The sequence below is a fragment of the Microtus oregoni genome, unplaced genomic scaffold (assembly GCF_018167655.1).
Source record: "Microtus oregoni isolate MIOR12 unplaced genomic scaffold, Mior012 000004F_ref0000308, whole genome shotgun sequence".
Lineage (NCBI taxonomy): Eukaryota > Metazoa > Chordata > Mammalia > Rodentia > Cricetidae > Microtus > Microtus oregoni.
In genome coordinates, this window is record NW_024543063.1 from 43,464,354 (window position 1) to 43,469,387 (window position 5,034).

The following is a 5,034-nucleotide window of genomic DNA, read 5'->3' on the forward strand; positions in this document are numbered from 1 at the left end:
CCCATGGGGGGCGAAATCTACATCTTTTTTCTTTTACTAAAACATTTTCCTTTGTGCTTAGCCCCCTGGGGCCCAGAAACCCCTGACATGTCAAGTTCACCTTCTGTTTTAATAGTGGACCTCGGGATTTTCCTTTCCAGGTACTGTGGACAGCAGGAGTCCCGAGAGGTGCGTGGTGGTAACCGCAGCACAGTGCCAGCCGGCCACCCTGCACCAGAGTGAGGTCTCCCTGCAGCTCTGCATTCTTTTCTACAAGAATCAAAAGAAAGGCGCACACAAACGACTAAAAAGAAAAACTGAAATCGATTTATAAATCAAGACTGTCTTAGTAGGGCAAATAATATTTGACCAAAAAAAGGGAAGGAATCTAAATATTACATATTATATAAATATTTTTATTTTTATTCTATTTTATTTGGTTTTGGTCTTATTTATTATAATTGTGGGAGGTAGCCTAAGACTTACAATGGCAGCCATTATTGGCACCTGCAGGACCTCAGAGTAGCTCTAAGGAGCCTGAGAGACCCACAGAGGCTCCGAGGGGAAATGCTCTGGAGGAGAAGTCTACAGAACTTGCAGTACCCAGAACAGCTTTTTAAAAGGCAGGTCTTATGGGAAGATGCTTCTAAAAAGTGGGCTCATGGAACTGGAAGGAAAGATGGCTGAGCAGAGCCCCGTGCACACAGTGAGAATGGCAAAACTAGAGACACTTCCTTAAGGGTGTGGGAGCGACCACAGCAGACAAAGAGCATGGCCTTACTGATAGGGCCAGTACTTGGCCTGCAGCATGGACCTGCTCCTGGCCGCATGCTCTATAGTCATGCCTGATGTGCCTGGTGAGCCTCCGGGTGGCCAGCACCAAGGACAGGGTGGTGTGTGGCAGCCTAGAGTTTTCCCAGAAACATGTCCTTACTGAATAGGGCAGCATGGAGCCAATGTGGCTGCCACCCTGCTGGAAGGAGGGGAGTGCCAGGCCACAGAACTGCCCTTAGGCAGTCTCGAGCTGTCCCTGGATGCCCTGCCTCTGGGTAACAGCAGGGTATATAAGTCGAGTCTCAGGGATGGTCCAGTTATCTATGGTGCTTCAGAGACCAGAGACCTTGAACCAGACCAAGGACTCGCTGCATTGAGTATTTGCATGTAAAGCTGTTTGGGTATGTGTACTGTGTGGCCACTTCAACAAACAGTCGATTGAGAGCTGGGAAAGCTGGAGGAACGGAGAACGTGCTGTGGAGAAAGGCAGATGGTGACCTGACAGAGGTGACAGGCGTGGGAGAAGGCTGACGTGGACAGGGGAGCGTGCCCTTGCTGAGCAGAGCTAGTGGGCTGGGATGCAGCAGCCTGGAGCTCTGGCAAACTCTGCCCCAAAAGTTGATGCCTAACCACACGATCCCCCTGACTCTGAGCAACGACAGGATACCAGAGATGAAGAATGGTTCGTTTTCTGGACCGGGCCTCCTCAAAAGTCCTCCGTGGTTCATGCTGCCCCCCGAAGCCATGTTTACACCCAGAGTCCATACGGATGGCTGTGGTCTGGGATGCCACATAAGGCCACGTTGATGCCTGTGGCCCTTGTAGCCGCTAGAAGCTGTGATGATGTCAGTGATCTGTGCTGCCGCTAGAGACCATGTTGGTGTTCGTAGTCTGTTATACTGCCAAAGACCAAATGGATGTGCTGCCACCTGATGGGAGCCATGTTGCCACCAGAGGCCACGCGGATCTCCATGGCCTGTGCTGCCACCCAGAACCACTGTGACGTCTGTGGTCCATGCTACGACTGAGATCCTTGGGCTGGGCTTCTGCTGGAGGCCAAGTGGTTGTCTATGGCGCCTACTGCTGATGACTTTGAAGGACAAGGAAGCTTCTTTTGCAGTGATATTGATGGCTACAGACTCACAGTTGAGAACGAGACACGGAAGACTTCCATGACAGCCTCTCTCCCCCACTTCCACTCCAACCCCCCAAAAGAAACAGTCTAGACAGGAAGAGACAAGAACTCTTAAAAATTGTGACAGGGATGCTGAAGTGTAGCTCTTCACAGCTGATGGCTTCTGGTGGGGCTAGGGGTTGGGAAGGATTCAGTTTTCTTTTCTTTTCTTTTTTTTTTTTTTTTTTTTTTTTTTTTTTTTTTTTTTTTTTTTTTTTTTTTTAGTTTTTCGAGACAGGGTTTCTCTGTAGCTTTGGAGCCTGTCCTGGCACTAGCTCTTGTAGACCAGGCTGGTCTCGAACTCACAGAGATCCGCCTGCCTTTGCCTCCAAGTTCAGTTTTCTTTAAGAAGCTAGCCACTGGGAAGTTTAACCGTGCTCCAGTGAGTATATGGGCAACACAAATTGGACCTGGCTTGTTTTTTTCTTTTTCTCCTTCTCTTTTATTTTTTATTTTTTTGGTGAGGTCACAAGGGTGGGGGAGTGGACCTAGGAGAACAGGGAAGTGAGTGTAAATGGTATGCATTGTGTGAAATTGCCAAGAAATCATTAAAAATATTATATTGGGAAGAATTGTGGGCAGCATGCATGTGGAGGTCAGATGACAAACTTACAGAGCTGATCCTCTCTTTTCCCCTCTCTGTGGGCTCTGGGGATCCAGTGCATGGTGCCATGCTGGGTGACAAGCACCTTAACCTGCTGAGTTATCTCAGTGGCCCCCACTGTAAGGAATTTCAACAATGGGGTGGAGGTGTCATGGCCCGTAGACAATGAAAATGTCACCACAAAACAAATGTTGGCTCTTTCAAATCACAAATTTTAACTCCTTCAAATCCAACAAAACAAATGGCCTTTCACGTCCTTTAAAAAAGTGCAGAACATATATGTGACTTGTGGTGTTAGCCTGAAAATACGTGATATTGGGTTTCTTTTCCCCTTGGAGAGCCTTTGGGGATGTTGTTGGGACTTTTTTTTCAATGGTACCGCTAGAAATACAGGTCTCAGCCCCTAATAACATCTGTGCAGAGGAGAGGAGAGAGGGAGAACAGCATCCTTTGCTTTTCCCATGTTTTGCGCTATCTGACCTCCATCCACCATATGCTAGTTAGATCTCCTCACAGGATTTTCAGCTAACAGTTGTCTCATGTCCCCAGGGGAAAACCTCTGGCTGGAAACAACTAGAGAGGCTAGTTCTCACTTCAGAAACCAGGCCCTCTTGTCCATGTTTTGCAGACCATATTTACCTGCACGTTAAAGCTCTTGTATTTGAGGGTATGATCAACACAGAGAAGGCTGGTTTCTGGTGTTACTTTTGTATAGGCTCTTCCATGGAATTAAATGCTCAAGGGACTGATAATCCAGTCCAGTGGCTTCACGCTTCCAAAAGTAACTGAGGAATGGATTATTGAGATGCAGACTTCACAGAACCTAATAGATATGGAAAGTATGGTTTTGAAAGGGAAGTAATAGGAGCAAAACATTTTTGGAGAAGTTAAGCAATAGCTAATGGGATGGAAAGACGTCTCAGGGCCAGGGACTGGAAGATTTAATATTGAAAAGATCATAACCCTTCTCACACAGAGCCATCCCGAGGTTTTCCTAAGTCACAGTGGAAAGCAACGGTGACTTGAAGACCATATCTAGGTTTCAAGCCACAGGGAGACCATTTATTCTTCAGATGCAGCCAAGGAGGATAACGAGGAAACAGAACTTTCCTGGGCTGTGAGGAGCGATGATTGGGAAGCGGCTCCAGATGGCGGAATTAGAGTCCACTCAGGAAATAGCCTCCACCCCTGGGGCCCAGTTCTATTTCCTTCCACAGAGATTTCAGAACTGCTGGGTCAGAGACAAGCGACAACTTCCACTCTTCTGCACTGTGAGCGGTAATGTCTACTGTGGTCACGCCGGTCCATCTTCTGCCATATTTTGGACACGTGGGCACAAGTAATTTGGCTTCTCAGCCCTAAATGCCTGGATCAGGTGGAGCCACCTGAGACCCAGATCTGGAGTCTGAGAAGAGATTACACGAGACTTTGGGATCTTCTCTAAAGCAAAGTGGAAATATTTTACATACAGAAGAAGAAAGCAAATTTCACCGTGAGAGCAGGCAGTCGTGGGTTTTAACGATGGCCCCAAATGTTTGCTAGCCCTGAGAGGCGATTTTGGATGTCAATCATTCTCACTTGATTTCCAGCTCCCGCCCATAAGCGATGGCTGCTGTTTGCACCGAGCATAGTTGCAGACTTCCTTTTACCAGGAAAATGTGGATGGAGGTGATACACATACCTTCCCACACAAGTTTACAGAGCATCTCATGGCTTGACCATCGCTTCCTCCACCCCATCCCACCGCCATCATCTTGCCCATCTGAAAACACTTACTGAGCACAATCAAATCAATTCAGAGTCTCAGCCTAAGGAATGAAGGTTGTGACCTTGGTTAGGTTTGGGTCTGAGCTTAACTTATACAAGTAGATATAGATATAGAGATATATGTCAGCCATATTAGTAAAAGTATCTCCCAGTACTGACCTGGCAGGGGATGTACCATGATCACGAAGGTGGTTTGCCCAGGGCGAGGCTTACCCATTGCACTCCGGATGTGCTGACCCCTGCAGTTTCCCCAAATGCAGGAAATTCCACTGCATAATTTGTGGTAGTGGGGGACTGCGTTAGTGTGCTCCCCTGTAAAAGAAAGAAAGAAAGAAAGAAAGAGAAGGAAAGAAAGAAAAGGAAAAAAAGGAAAAGAAAGAATCTAAAAAAAAATATCTTCCAACTCTTATCTTCTGATATTTGGAAACTGGAAATAGTTGAATTCCATTCCCCTTTACAAAATTGTGTGGTTTTTCTTGGACTTCTTTCTTTCTTTCTCTCTCTCTCTCTTTCTTTCTTTGCATTTTGTTAAATGAAACCAAAAAGTTAAAGACTATTAGCAACATGCTCTTTGCCCTCTTTGCCTATCCACAGTGTCACTGAGTATATAATCTGGTCTTCCGGGAAAGCTGGGCTTAACCAAAGCAGTTTTTTAATGCAAAACCAGACGAAGGGTGGGAAAGCAATGAATAAACCTGACACTTTTTGTGTCAACAAACCACGAGCGCAAAAATAT

The 5,034-nt window shown here is 46.5% G+C and overlaps 1 non-coding gene across 1 annotated transcript; it reads left to right on the forward strand.

Annotated features, from left to right (window-relative positions):
* The first annotated feature begins 4,449 nt into the window (after positions 1–4,449).
* LOC121447679 lies at positions 4,450–4,613 on the forward strand. The gene has a single exon (XR_005974212.1). It is a non-coding gene; the product is annotated as a U1 spliceosomal RNA (small nuclear RNA).
* The last annotated feature ends 421 nt before the right edge of the window (positions 4,614–5,034 follow it).